Source organism: Perna viridis, chromosome 11 (assembly GCF_037379345.1).
Source record: "Perna viridis isolate PV_CMFRI_1.1 ecotype Kerala chromosome 11, ASM3737934v1, whole genome shotgun sequence".
NCBI lineage: Eukaryota > Metazoa > Mollusca > Bivalvia > Mytilida > Mytilidae > Perna > Perna viridis.
In genome coordinates this window covers 38,412,605-38,429,228 of record NC_142455.1, presented here as the reverse complement: position 1 = coordinate 38,429,228, position 16,624 = coordinate 38,412,605, and the positions used below count along the sequence as shown (strand labels likewise).

Here is a 16,624-nt window from a genome sequence, read left to right as displayed (position 1 = left end):
AAAGCTTGCTTCATCATAGGTATGGAAACATAAGTACTCATTCAGAAGTTCTGTAGAAACCAAAGAAGTCGTGGATGGCATTTTTTTTCATGTACTTTTGCAATGTTAAGAAACTTTGTAAGTACTACAATGTATGCATCGTCTACTGGAAATAGTTGAAAGAATGGGATGATAAAGGAAATTTCCTTTATTACTCGAATTGATGTAATTGTTGAACCTCCAGCTAGATAATCTGGATAGCAGTTAGACGGAAAGTCTTTCTGTGATACAAACCCCTTCATATCTGCGACATTTCGTACTGGAAACCATTGTTGTATTAATGTCCCATACATTGTTCTCATTTCATTCCCTTTCGGTAAATTTTCAATATATTTTAAGACATTACGAATATTAACAAGATAGTCATCGTCTACTAACAATACAAATGGAATATGAGAACAATGCAGGTGAATCCATCTGTAGGTAAATATAGTTTTCCATGTGTTATTTCTGTAGGTATCAATAAAAGACTCCTGAATGATGTCATTATAAGTTGCGGACTCTACCCCTATGCCCTCAACAAAATTCATATCAATCCCGATTACAAAATAAATGAAATATTCCTTGCCCAACTGCGTGTTTCCATATGTCTTTCGAATAAGTGTTCGTTTGGAAAAGTGATTTTATCAATATAACGAGTTTTCTTTTTCCCAAACACGCTTTAGTTGGTTCACGAATTGTAGATATGATAGAAAAAAATGTGTTAGATGTATCACGTTTCTGCTGGAACTTTGAGATGACAGTTAATATGTTTTCACCTATATTGGTTGGATAGTTTTCATTTAATTGACAGACTTCCCGTGTGTTAGACCTGGAGAACAACAGTATTTCAACTAATATAAAACCGAACAAAAAATAACATTGGATACATAATATGAGTGAGTATCTCCATTTTAGAAACATAATTTTATATGAATACGATTTTGTTTTGTTTTGTTTTTTTGTTTTTATTATTATTTTTTTTTTTAAATATTCCACCGCTCAATAATTTTTTTGATACTTTCCAGTAAAAAACTGACCTGGTGTGACTAAATTTGATGCAGCATATTTGATTTTTAATTTTACGTCATTTTAATTTGTTTTTACTATTTTAAGCAACATTATCAATAGATAATTTTGAAATTTCCTTTGAATAAAGTCTTTAAGCATTATTGTCATGATATATGTATATTATTTACTGATATTTATATTATTCTGTAGGTTGTTTTTTACATGTGATGTGTAGTTGACTTTTTTATGTACTTTCTCGTCATTACAGTTGATGACTAGACAGGTTATCTTTTTTCCATTCTTTTTTGTATTATTGCACCAATACACCAATACGTATCTAGTACCCATTATCTTATTTTAATGTTTTAGTGAATTTATATTAAACGGAGCGAATGAAGTGATCTTGTCTCCTGATATATTTGAAGCCGATTGAAAACTCGAACATTCATTCGTTTAATTGGACCAAATTATCGAAATACTAATCAAGGGAATCAAGATTCTAGTGGAAATCAAGCGAATGTAATCGAGGGACAACGACCGGAAAAGGAAAAAGAAAAAGCACATAATTCATTAAAAAAAATAGTATGTACAAAGCTAAAAGAGTAGATGAGCAACTCGGACTCCACTAAAAACTGGGAGAATGGACCAGGTGAACAGGTAGGGTAGGCAGCCTCTGCTTTTCAGAATGCCCGCCGAGTTTATTAAAAAAATCAAGTCTAGGATAGACAAAAGAGGAAACGAAAAGTATGACACTTTGAACAAATATGTTTGCATGGTGCGGATGGATGTAACGTAATGATCCAAGGTTTCCTTGATAGCAACTAATTTTTAACACCAGATGATTGCTTTGAGAGTTACGAGGGTCAAAAGATTTTCGTCAGATATCAACTCCGAATTGTCAATTATGCCTTTTTTTCAGATTATTTCAATTGAAAAGATATCTTGTACAGTAAATGTGATTTTGGATACGTTGTCCTAAATGTTTCCAAATTTTATTTAGATATACTAAGGCATTGATTTAGATAAAATGAATCTTCACCTGAGACCTCATTTGAAAAATGAAAGTAATTTATATGGTACAATCCATATATTAAAATAAATAAGAGCGCTTGTTTCTTCAAATATAGGTACAATAAGGGCATCCTATTTATAAATGATATAATATTAATTGATACTGGACTTTCTTTAACACATATTTCTAAATAAAAAAAAGGAACAAGTAAATGCCATTTTTTTTAGATGTGTGATCTCAAAAGGCAGCTACTCCGCATTCTTGTAAACTTTTACCTTTAAACGATTATGCAAAGGTTGAAGCAGTTCTTTCAAAATAGCGTTTAGTCATGAAAACAAGATATTGCCACTGAGTAATATTTGCTCTCAAAATGTACATAATATGTTGTTAAAAGATGAACAAAGTTGTTCCCTCAGCTGGAGAGAAGTTGGAAGAAATTTTCAATGTTAACTTGGACAGACAAACATGGGTAAAATTTTACAAATTGCTTTTCCAGTGCACAATTGAATGTCGTCGTCAATCTTTTCTGCACAAGGCATTGCAAAGAATAGCTGCACATAAGAATTTATTACAAAAGTTCGGATATGTCACCAATAATAAGTGTGAAAATGTAATTAAGTAGAAACGTTTAGGCATGAATACTTTGAATGTGTAAAATTAAAACCTTTATTTGACATTATTGAAAAATTGTGGATCAAAACTTTTGACCACATATTAAAATTATCAGTGGATACAGTTATATTTGGTATTATCATGCAAAACAACATGGAAGAGCAACCCCGGGAACCACGATTTCAGCTTTAATAAGGGTAACAACAAAGTTACGGAACAGCAGTCCGAGTCATTAGAATGTAACCCAGGGACAACGAGCAGATATGGAAAACAGACACACATAGGAAAAGACAAAATAACCAAAGTAATACATATAAAGTAACATAGTAAATGAACAACTCGGAATCAGATAAAAAAAACTGGGAGCATGGACCAGGTGCACCAGTAAGAAAAACGTCCTTTGGATGTTTAGAAAGAGTAATCAAGAGAATTAATTTTGTAGTGGAAATCAAAAGAAAATAATCCTAGGACAAAGGCAAAAACATGGAAAACAGACAAGCGCAACAAAGAATATTGAGTTACTAAAATAATACATACAAAGTAACAAAAGCAAATTAAGAACTCATTAGAGAATGAACCAGTTGCACCGGTAAGGTAAGCGTCTTTTGCTGTTCTAGAAACACCCGCCGAGTTGCTAATAGAAAGTAAAATCCAGGGTAAACGAAAGAGGAAAGGAAAACTATGACACAATGAACAAATCTGTTTTCATGGTGCAGATGGATACACCATGACGATCTACGAGTTCATCATGCCGACCATAAAACTTCTGTAGTGATGACTTCAATCTTGTAGCAATATAACCCTGTTCCAGAAGTATTATTGTAAGAGTCCTAGAGCGATAGAAAAAGTCTGCGTAGTTAAGGCAAGCTCTTGCATAACGTACATTACTTGTATAGGAAAAGCTTTCCATTCTATGGTATATGGGGATTGGGAATGGGAAATGGGGTGGACTTATGGAGGGTGATTGGGATGATGTATAGGTGAATGAGGATTTTTGATGGAGAGAATGGGGAAAATATTTTTAAACAGTTTATTGATATGAAAATATTTATTGATTTAGCAAAAAAAATAAAACCTTAAATGTTGCAGAATTTTAAAAATGTACAATTTGATCATGTTAAGAAAACTATGACACGTTAAAAAATCAGTTTTCTTGGCGCAAATGGATACACAATAACGATCCACGAGTTCATAATGACGACCATCAAACTTCTGTAGCAACATAAAACTGTTCCAACATTCTGTTTGTAAGAATTCTATCGCGATACAAAACGTTTCGTAGTTTCAGCAAGCTCTGGCCTAGCGTACGAATTGTGGTATGAACACTCCATACGCAGGTGCTGAAGGGAAGTTGCCACAGTTGTGAAGGAAAGTTGACAATTTTGAATGAAAAGTCATTACATTTGTCGTAAAGCTCGGTAAATAGTTTTCCTTTACCATCGATTTCTAAGTGTAAGTGAAGATATGAGGCTGACTTCATAGTTTCTGTAGTATCCTTTATCTAAATTTGTTTGGGGTCGATGCGATGAATCAAATCCACGAAATTAGGGTTGCTTAAAGATAATAAGTCATCTATATAGCGGAAACTGAGATTAAATGATCAAGCTAAACGATATTATTTCTTTCGGATCAGATCAGCTATAAAGTTATAGTAGTGAAGGAATAGGCCAGTAAATAGAGAAGCACAATTTATACCCATTGGAAAGGCGACCGGTTGTTGAGAAACGCGTCCACCACACTTTATAGATATTTTATAGAAATCAGCTATTATGAACGACCTTATTTGTGGAAACAACCGGAATCCGTGATTTGCTGTACTTAAAACATTTAAAGGACGATCAACTCGATTTATCATAAAATGTATGTGGTAAGTTATTGAAGTTCAACCATTGATACATCTCTCACATACACGAATCCTTACATGTTCAATGTACAAATCTCACAATTTTACAAGAATTGTAAAACTAATAAGTATCCCTGCGAACCACGTTTATGAATAAATTGCGAGTGCTTTACAATTAGTTACGAGTATTAACTATCATTTTACGATTGCATACGATATTTCAAACACGATAAAGTGATAATGTGAATAGTTACGATTTGGCCCAAGATTTAACAGATAATTAACGATTTTTTGTTGATAACTAACGAATACTTGCGGCTTAGTTACGGGTGATTTACGAACGGTTATGATTTTCGAATGCAGTTGCATTTTGTCATATAAATTTTAGATATACGGCCTCGTTTTTTTTTTATAACTTCTTATTGTGACATCGTTACAAATATTAGAAAAATATTAGAAAAAGAATTCACACATGGCTCGAAATAGGATTAATCTTAAGTGAGCAAAAATACTATGAATTAAACTACCATAGTGATATCCAAATATATCCACATGAGATCTGTGAATCATGTCGTGGGTGAGGATTTTTGTATTACTTTGCTTAAAAGTTGGTCAAACAACACCTATATTTTGCGGATCAAAACACCTTAATGAAGTTAATCCAGCAGTTTTCCATTTTCTAGAAGAATGTGTCGTCATTTAGATGAACAAAGGAAGTCATATTATCTTTGTAGGCACGTTTAGCAATAATATTCACTCCTGAGTTAAATGATTTTTGTTTAACATAAACAGCTTTCAGAATTTTTTAAAAACCTGTGAAAATGTTCTGATGATATTCTAATTCATCGCCATCATCAATTCCCAATTATCAAATCCGAAAGAAAGAATATCGTTTAGCTAGATCCTTTAATCCCCGTTTCCACTATATAGATGACATATTATCTTTAAACAATGCTAATTTCGGGGATTTGATACATCGCATCTACCTCCAATGAACTTGAGATGAAGGATACTACAGACACTATGAAGTCAGCCTGATATCGTGACATGCACTTAGAAATCGATGGTAAAGGAAAATTATTGACAAAACTTTACGAAAAACCTGATGACTTTAAAATTGTCAACTTTCCTTTCATATCTGACAACATCCCTTCAACATATGTGTACAGAGTGTTTATATCACAACTCATTTGTTATGCCAGACCTTTTATCTCGCGCTAGAACTGTAACAAGTAGGCTTTTGGAACAGGGTATGTTGGTACAAGATTGAAGTCATCACTACAGAAGTTTTATGGTCGTCATCATGAACTCGTGGATCGTTATGGTGTAGCCATCTGCACTATGAAAACTGATTTATTCAACGGGTCATAGTTTTCCGTTCCTCGTTTGTCTACCCCGGACTTGACTTTTTATGAGTTACTCGGCGGTTGTTTCTAGAAAAGCAGAGTACGCTTAGTCTATCGATGCACCAGGTCCATGCTCTCAGTTTTTAGTGGAGTCAGAGTTGCTCATTTGCTTTTGTTACTTTGTATATATGATTTTAGTTGCTTTGTTTTCTTTGTGTTTATGTCTGTTTTCCATGTCTGGTATTTGTCCCTGGATTGCATTTTTTTTATTACCGCTATATCCTAGGTTTCCTTTATTATTCTTTGATACCGCGTTTGACCAATATGTCTAGTAGACAATTACAAAAAAAAAAAAAAAAACATGAGTTGTGGTTTTCGTGAAAGAAAATGCCATCAAAAGCATTGATTCCCCATTCACCGATAGTTATTTTTAATCTGATCCCGAGCATGGAGTTTCCATTCTGTTAATATCACACTAATTTAATTATTTGTGAAGTATTGATATCCTCGCAATTAAGTTAAATGGCCTTTTTTGACATTAACAACTCCTAAAATAAATAAGCTTTATATCCTGCAAAGCTTTAGGCCAAAATGCATATTTATAAATGGAATAGAGGTTACACATTCATTTTACTTTCCAGTTTGTTGTTAGTTATGCATTTCGCCATGTTTGTTATTTCATCTTTGTATCTTGACTTTCAAATTAATCCCGTTCTGATTAAAGTTACATTGATCTTTTATCTGTAGCATTTCATTGATTACATTTCGGATATTCTTCATTGTATTACAACTGAAGATTTGGAAAAATGTGAGTCTCTGACCAAACGTGTTTAAGGAGACAGTCTTTTTTTTTATCTTAATATAATAACAATTCAGACGGAATAATTCTTCACCAATGCAAAAAATTAAATTTATTGAAAACAGATAATATTTCCTTGGTCAAAGTGCAAATAACACTTTATAGATCGTCCACGTCTTTTCAATTCAATTCAATTGTTTCAGTTCAACTTATATCTGAAAACGTTCGGTCTGCACATTGTATTTGTTAATGTTTCATAATGCCATTAACATTGATTGAATGTTCATTTATTCATATTTGTTTCTATGTGTAATATAAGTCCTTGGGCTTCATTTAAGTACTAATCACCTTGATACTCCCGGATTTTCATCAATATGACTTTTTTTACCAAAACAAAAACAGTACATTACATGTACAATAACTCTCTCACTAAAAGCTTTAGATTAGAGCCTCACAGATTTTTAAATATTCAGTTTATCGCCATAAATGTAGGTAAACGATTGGTAAGCATAAAATGTCTATATTAACAGTCAAAAGCAGGACTAATGATTTAAAAGTCAAGAGACAAATAATGAGAAAAAATATAGGAAGTAATAGACTGCAACGTGCAGACATCAATCTAAATTGAATGAAGATGTTCTGCCCCGTTTTCTATAATATTGGAGCACAACAGGAGCGTTTTTAAGGAGTAGTTCATGTTCAGGGAGACTTTGACACATTACTTTCATTTGTTCTTGTAGTGGAAAAAGCCACACTTCAACTGTCGTAAAATTATTGGGTCGGCTGTAAAAGTTGTAAATAATATTCACGAGATTACGTAAGCCTGATTTTTAGATGTTTAGTGTAGCCAATTACATTCGTGTACCATCAGAAAGATGAAAACTCTTGGCAAAAGGGCAGACTGAATTTTATAATTAGAGAATGGCAAATCGATTGTATCAACCGTCTTTCTACATATACACAATAACCTATGGCGATACTCCTTCAATTTCAGTATTTGTTTGTGACAATTGATACAATAAGTACATCGAAGAACATACAGACATATAAAATCATGTTTCATTGTGATCAAATTCTTTATATAAAAGTATTATGTAACTGTTGTGTCGGTTTTAAAGACTGTTCCATACCTCTGTATAATTGACCAAATCTGAGGTTTGCCCCCACTTTTTTACGGTCTAGGTTTTTGTATGTTGTTTGGCTTTGCCTGTTTTATTTTTTGTTATTGATAATTTGTTTGTTATTTCTGTGGTTATTGGTTTGCTAATTCAAGGTTTAATTTTTGTTCTGTTATGGTTTTATTGGGTTTGTTTAATTTAAGATATTTTGTGTATATTATTCTCAATTTTTAGTCTGAAAACACAAGATGCAGTGAATGCGTAAAAGAGAGAACAACTCCATGGGGAGGGATAAATGTCGGCTCAAAGCCACCTATTCTTCTTTAGTGAATGAGGAGCAAACTTTCGAACCATGAGTCATATTGCAGCTTGCCCAAAACAACGATATACACGGGTAAAGTAAACGGTTGCCCCTATCGACTCCAGCAACATAAAAGTAAACTGACATTGAAAACGAAGCAACATGTACAGTGGCCCTGAAATTCCTGACTTGGGGCAGGCTCAATAAATGCGGCGGGGTTAAAGTACAGCGGGGTTTAGCATGATCACAATTCTCCCCATTTCACGCATTCATGACTTTAACGTGATATTCTACAATTATATTTAGCTCTTTGCAACTGGAAAAATAAATATCCAGACAAAAATAAGTATTCACCAAAATAAGCCTAACTGAGGGGAAGAACCAATAGTAAAATCACGGGAACAATGAAGTTAGTAATCGTGGTTTCCCCGATTTCTGCTTAGAAAAAAAAACATTGTTTGACTTTATTCATAAAAGCTGCATTATTCCGGTGACTGCAAAACATCTAGAAATGTCGTCTTTATATCTGCAAATAAAAAAAAAAAACACTTGAGATATGAAATCCATTTAATAATTGGTTCAAACATATACAGGTAATTGTAATTGGTAAAAATATGCATGTATTTAAAAATTGCTTGTATTATCAGTTCTTTTATTTAAACAACGAAGGTAGAAAATAATCAAAGTTACAATACAAACTTCTTAACACTTATTTCTTCTACGCGATGTACTCATATCGTAATATATTTGAGACAAATTTCAAGACGGTAGTAGGAATATTTAAAGCTTTTTTTTTGGTATGATACATATTAACTCGATACAAATATACGATAAACAATTCATTTCAACGTTTATTATATCTTAAAAGACTCATGTCATACAATCATGTATATTTCGAAGTGTGAAGTCACCTTTCTGGAAATATTTTGCAGTTTCTTTTATTAAGTCGCTAAATCTCTCTCTATGGTGAAGTTACGTATTATATTATCATTTTATTAATTTAATTCAGCAGAAATAACTGTCATCAGTGTGTGAAATCCTTCATATAACTTGCATGCATAACTTCAATGTTTGCAACTGATATATGGTTGAAACTTTTAATTCAACTTTGAGGTAATTGTTCATTCACAAGTACATCACTTCTACAGATCATACACTTAAATAACCTTTCAGCACTTGTGAGAAAAAGGGTAACAACAAAATTGCTGAACTGATCAATTCTAGGCAAACGGATATATGTTTAACATATGGCAATATCTAAGAAAAAACTTCCATTGCCCTGATTTGGTACAGTCATTTCTGATAAAAATCGTGGGCTGAACCATATGTATTGCGCGCTTAACCTCCCAGCTAAGTTGTTTCCTTGTAAATTGCAATGCAAAATGGCAAATTGCCATGGCAAATTTGGTAAATTCAGAAATGGAATCAGCACGGAAGATATATTGATGATATTGCTGATATGAATACATATATCTCTTTGTCAGGTAAGAATATTTCACAATAAGATTTTGATATCAGAGAAATAGAACTTTTTTTCAGGAAATGTGTGAGTTGTATTTTATTTCTATAAACGTGTTTAAATGCCTGACCCTCAAGCAAACAATAGCTAAATAAAAAAGAATAGTTGCTTCTATTTCTGGTATATTTTAACAACACCATATTCAGGGTATATCACTGCAAATACAAGAGATATTTAAATCGTCTCTTGTGTCATATATTTTAGAACTGAAATGTTAACTGTCGTCAAATTTGAAGTTAAGGTCTAAACAAACGACGTAGAGAAATTGACTGTTCTACTTTCCTATAATGCATGGGACAAATACATTAATAAAACACCAAGTACAAGAAACAAACTGCCTAAAATGAAGTTGAGTTTAAATCGTATCAAACAATATAGCATAAATCTTAAACTTTCTTATACTTTATTCAGCCAATAACATTTTTTTAAGCTGAAATCAAAATATACAGCTTTGTCAAATAAGGGCTGGGGTCACTCTGTCTAAACATGCTTCTAACATATATTTTGCGATGGAATATTTAACAATAATGAGCAACGTAAACAATGAAACTATGGCGTCAAACAGAAATTTGACGTTGTTCAGGTTGTAAGATATCGATTTCGTAAACCGGTAGAAAGATTCTAAAGAAAAAGAAATAAAAAGACGATTTACTGGAAGGAGTAACGCAAAGTTTACATATACCGGACAACGACAATGAACAAACAAAACAGTTCAAAGGAAATGTTGCGATGTTATGTATGGTTACTATCTAAACAAAGACATCAAACATGAAGATCGTATTGTCTTGGTCTTAAAATACTACGAATGATAAAATATAATTATCTTAATATTTAAAAACATTAAGTCTCTTCTTAAATGTAAAAATGTCCATGAGATATTAATCAAGAGTCTGGCGAAAATAAAATGAATGTAATCAAGGGACATAGACCAGACATGGAAAACAGACAGACACAACGAAAACATTATATAACGAACATAATACATACAAAGTAACAAAAGTAAATGGGTAACTCGGCCTTCATACATAAAAACTGGAAGCATGCACCAGGTGCACCGGTATGGTAAGCGTCCTCTGCTTTTTAGTAACACCCACCGTTCATAAAAAGTCAAGTCTACAGTAGACAAAAGAGGATGAAAACTGTAACAACTTGAATAAATCATTGTTCGTGGTGTAGATGGATACACTTATTAAATGTCAACATATTTACAAAATGATGATCATGGTGTCATCCAGATCTAAATTGTATTTTAAGATATGAAATTCAAATAAAAAAGTGCAAATTAGATAAAGTCCATGTGGTTGATATATCCGCAAAAAGTTTAAAAGGTAAAAGGTCAAACTTAAACCGAGTGGTTATACAGAAAATTACCATGTGATTACATCCAGGTCCTAAATTTTACGCCATACAAAGTTTTAAACGTAAATTATAGTCGGCGTCACATAAATAACATACTGTTAAAATTTGAATAAAAATATTTTCTACGACTTTATTGACACCTACCGTCGTTTAAATTGTCTTAAATGACTTGCTCATTCGTTTAGCCAAACGGCTTCTCCCTAAACATTGAATCGTTAAATTCCGGTCAGATTTTAATTCTAGGTGGCAATATTTACATTGTAAAAAGTCGGCCATGTTTACAGTGATCGGGTTGCTAGGAGATGTTGTTTACGTTTAAATGGTTTGTCCAAAAACCGAAGAACCCAGAATGCAATTCGTCGTTATTTCGGATATCTCGGATTTATTTTACGCGAACAACGTATAATACCGAGAAGTTGATCAAGCAGACGATTGTCACCGGAGTTCAACGGGAACTTACGCACTTCGTTTGTAAACAAATCGTCCCGTAAAAACCAACATGGCGGATATTAGTATGGGATTTTCCCGTAAGGATTTGTTACGCATGATTTAAGCTAATAAGCGACTTGTTTTTGAGAAGCTGTTCGGCTAAACGAATGAGCAAGTCATTTAAGACAATTTAAACGACGGTTGGTGTCAATAAAGTCGTAGAAAATATTTTTATTCAAATTTTAACAGTATGTTATTTATGTGACGCCGAGTATAGATAGTGATAGGGTTTTATGTGTTTTTTTACAATCTTACAATCCAATATAAAGCAAATTGCTTAATATTACATCAAATCAAATAAATATCTCCCGAAACAAAACAAGTTGATATCGACAAAGGATAAGTTAAAAAAAGGCTTATGAAATTGCGAACTTTTAACTGTAAGCTCTTAGTTTAAATAGAAATTTGTCTCCAACCTTGTCTTAAATTGTTGCCAAGAATTAAATATATATTCAGAAATGTTGCAATAATAGCCGCATGTTGTTAGTACAAAAATAAAGAACGAATATGATAAATTTTTTGTAAGGCTTACCTTAGCATTGTTAAGATGGTAAACATTTATATTTCTCTATCATCTTCATTGTGATATTGATCGAGTAACAACACTTGACACATGCAAAACAAAAATGCAGTATACGATAGTTTCTGCTGGACAGCTTCGAGGCACGCACATTAAATCTTTCTCCATTGATGAATTACTAAATTAAACTTCTTGTCCACACATTCAACATTGCGCTTTCTGGCTTCACCTCCGTAAGGAATTTCATGAATGCGTATTCATTTAGACCCATCACGATGTAGAAGGAATTACCAAACCCGCATCGAACACAATAACACTTTTTTTTTCATTTTTGTGGATTTTGTTTTAATCTACACTTTTACTATTAACAGCGCTGTCGTTATTTTTGGTCGCGTGTCTTCTTGTCATATTTGTTTTCCCTGATAAATGACAAATCTGCAATAAAGATAAATTTATGACATATTCGAAATCGAATAAGAGCAAAGCACTCCATAACATAGACTAATTTCGTACATACTATACACAGTTGGCACATTTCTTACCACTCTGCGATTCTGTGAGAGTTTGCTCTCATTGAAAAGTTCTAAACATTCAGAAACTGTTTTAAATCACGACACACCTTGCCAGAATCTGTCGGGGGTTTAAATAAACTATGTCGTAATCTGTCATGGGTCTTGAAACTCTCTAATTAGAAACTGTTATGTTTGACATCAATCTGTCAATCTGTGTAACATCACCTAGCCAGTAATATTCAACTTCTAAATTGCGTTGATTAGAATAGTTTCTGACATATTTTCAAAGGGTATGGTGAGAAGGAAGCTTTGTTATATTTTAACTTATTCTAGTTAGCTGATACCCTATTTTTCAATTAATTTACAACACACAGTACCAACAGACAATATTGGTACGACCCTTGCCATATCTACCGTACCAAGCGCTACGTCACTTGAAAGTGTTCGCACTCATATATTTGCAAAAAAATGTCAAATTAAAATGATTCTGACTGAAATATATTTGTCACAGTCATCCAAATGATTGTAATATTTAAAACAAATACATTGTATACAACAATTTAAGATCCTTGTTGAAATCATAAGTGCTCGCACTCAACGATTCTGCAAAAACATGTCAATTATTATAATTGTTATTGCAGTATATAAGTGCCAGTCACCTATATAAAGGTACAATAAAACATTGACATTTTATTCAATGAGCTTCGATTTATGTAAATTACAAATGCTTTGCATGAAAATGTCGAATGTATAGTAATTTGGACTGAAGTATATGTGTCACACGCAACCAATGAAAATAAGATTGACATTTCATACAATAATTGTATATTCTTATTAAAATTTAAAGTGTTTAGCTTCATATATTTTATATATGTAAGAGCTTTATCGGGAATAAAAGTGTTCATACTCGTACAATTTGCAAGAAAAAAGTGGAATTTGTAAAGAATTATGACTTCAATGTATGTGTTGTCGTCATGAGCACCCACATGATATTGAAATCAAAAAACAAATGAACCATTATATTCAATTCTTTTAGACGTAATGGAAATTATAAGTGCTTGCACTCATGCATTTTACAAGAAAATGCCATTCTTATAGAGTTTTGACTGAAATGTATGTGTTGTAGTCACCCACATATTAGTTAAACTTAGAACAAAGTAACATTTTATTAAATAATTGTAGACCCTTATGAAAATTAAAAGTGCTCGTACACATACATTTTGCAAACATATGTATTTTAGAATTTTGACTGTCACAAATATGTCCCAATTACCAGCATGATACTTACATTGAACACTTTTACAATGAGATAAGACCCTATTGAAAATTGAAAAGTGCTCACACCCATACATTTTGCAAGAAAATGTCATATCTAAAGTATTTTGACTAGAATATACATGTCATTGTCACCCACATGATAGCTATATCAAACCATCAGACAACAGGTCGAATTAATTCAATATTAATTTTAATGATTTATCGCTTTTAAGTATTAAAATAGTCCAAATTACATCAGACAGAAAAAGTTCAACTATTTAGTACTGTGTCCACTATTTTTTAAACCAGACTTCCTGTTCTAACATAGACTGAACTAGTATCAATAACTGTCCAGTGGTATGACAGTTTAGAAAAGCTTTTCGTTTTTCTTTGTCGTGACCCAGGACAGTTTCTGTCAGGATCAGTCAGACTCTGTAAGGACTTTTGTTCTATTTGCTGTCATGGACCTTTTTTTTTTTTTTTTTTTGTCTGACAGATTGTGACAGATTTTAAGAGTAGGTAGAAGGGATCGCTACTGTATATTTGTCAATCATGGTTTACCTTTAACAGCCGAATAACTTACAATTATTAATAATATGTTTATATATGACTCTGAACTTATCAGCGAAACAATTTCTCTGGTTAATGGATGATTATTGACTGATCTGTGATAGATCAAAAACTAGTGCCAGACTTCGTTTGCAGAATGTCGGTAACTCTTTTTTTTATTTTGAATTTCTTTGAGACGAATAAAAAGAAGGAATTATAAATTCTAAAAAAACTCATTCTTCAATTTCAAATAGAATAAATTATACTACAATAGTGGTTATCCAATTCCAAGCCGGCCTTTCAACTACATTGGGATGAATAAATTTCTGTTTGAGTTTTCCACCATTAATATTTTCTTAGTTTTCAATGCATTTCATATATGCCGCCGCTATTTTTACAGAAACTGTTTGACAGTTGAACAAATGATCTGAAACTATTAACTTATTAATAAATGATCGTAAACTTAGTTGCATAGATCGGTCTTGGTACTATATATGACGATTGTGTATGAGTGCATTAACAACTGTAATAAAACTGTATTATTAGCAATAACTTATCTTTAATAAGTTCCAAATTTCCTGTTCCTCAACCAACCAATCTAAAAATAAAAGTTATTCATAGTGTAAATACGTTTTTTGTTTCTTGTTATTAAATTTACATTGCAGACAATCCAAACTATTTCACTCCACATCGGTATTGATTAAGTACTTTAACTACGTCGATAGATAACCGATCATTTATATATTTTCCCTTTTAAAGGCACCTAATTGAATAGTGTTCACACGATTTGCTTCATATGTTTTCAATATGAAACATGTAAAACAAAATATTTGGAAGTCTATACTTTCACATTTACATTTCTAAATTAACTATCAAATATACTGCATTCTTTAAAAATAATTATAAAACAAAACACATGACGAAAAAAAATACTAGTTATTTTAAATACTTCTATTTTCTTAACAATATGCAATATGTTCATTTTCTTTTGAAACATACTGTTTACAATCGATATTGTTTACATTTTACAGTATTGGCTCATTAAAAATACTTCAAAGGACTAATTCTTTAATGTTTTTGATAGGATTATCTTTGCTCTCTTTGCATGAATTTAATTATTAACAGCTCTACAATTTTCAAAAATATCGATAACCAGGTATTGCAACAGTTTTGTTTTAAATATTTTTGATTCTTCTTTAATAACCAAAATATGATCAGGAATGCCGAAGAACGCCTAGATGTAACGAATGTGCGGACATTTGTCTGTGCACTAGTTAAATCTTAATTCGTTGTTGGTACGAATGATCATATTCTGGTAATTAACGATAACCAATTATTGTCATATTAATCCTTGCTATTTTCAACATGAATTTAAAATTGTGTGAGCGGCGGATTGATATTTGTGACATGTTGACGTGAGAAAGTGCGAGTGTAAAATTAACGAATTAATTACCCAGTGTGAAATTTAGATTTTGTTTTTCACTGGGAACATTCTGCAAATCACTGCAACCTATATAATAAAACAGATAACTTCAACATTCAGTCGTGTAATAAAATATGTTAATCAAATAGTATACTTACTACATCAGTGTGGAAGTTATGATGGTAAGTGTAGGTCTAGTAATATTTTCCTGTTATCCGCTTAATTGAATATGGTCCTTTTAAGATTGAACCTCTGTTAGTTAGGTGTATTGGATTTTTCCTTGACCAATCATACTGTTGCCACGCCTACATAACCTCTACCAAGTAACGACCGATTAAAGTTCATTTCTTTGATCTAAAAGTAAAAAAAAAAATGAAATGAGAATTTTGTCGTTAAATGGTCCTGTATATTGTTTCAAACACAGGACCTAACTATACTACACATTTAAATATGTTTGTAATGTGTATTATCAGCCATGCATTTAATACAAATCACATTGATATCATAAAGTTTCCCGTAAAAAGTTAATAATTGTTTCCTCAGACAAAGCTTACAAAGTGCTACTTTACGTCTGCGTTTTATTTTCTGTTTGCATGGAATTCCATTGTTCATGTATTGATTATTCAACAGTTAATCTAAATAACGTGTTGTTTGAAATGTTAATAATAATACAGACTAAATTGCAATACTGTGAACATGATTTTGTTTATACATGTTTTTTTTTTCGATTTATAGCTAGACTTTATATCACAATAGTTGTGTAAAACGTTCATGATAATAAATATACTTATAGATTATATTTGATAAATAAATTACTATTCTTTTCAATAAAAAAGTGTTTTTCATTGGAAATAACCACTAATCATCTCTTGATAACCAATTATTACATACAAGGTAAGTAATTTAAATTGAACATATAGCAAAATATTGGTTGTT

The 16,624-nt window shown here is 31.9% G+C and overlaps 1 long non-coding RNA gene across 1 annotated transcript; it reads right to left on the bottom strand.

Moving 5' to 3' along the window:
* Positions 1-8,343: 8,343 nt before the first annotated feature.
* On the bottom strand, positions 8,344-16,122 carry LOC148603993 (uncharacterized). Its single transcript, XR_015916330.1, has 4 exons — positions 15,847-16,122; positions 11,960-14,863; positions 10,567-10,692; positions 8,344-8,586 (listed from the first exon to the last, which is right to left on the bottom strand). It is a non-coding gene; the product is annotated as an uncharacterized LOC148603993 (long non-coding RNA).
* Positions 16,123-16,624: the final 502 nt, after the last annotated feature.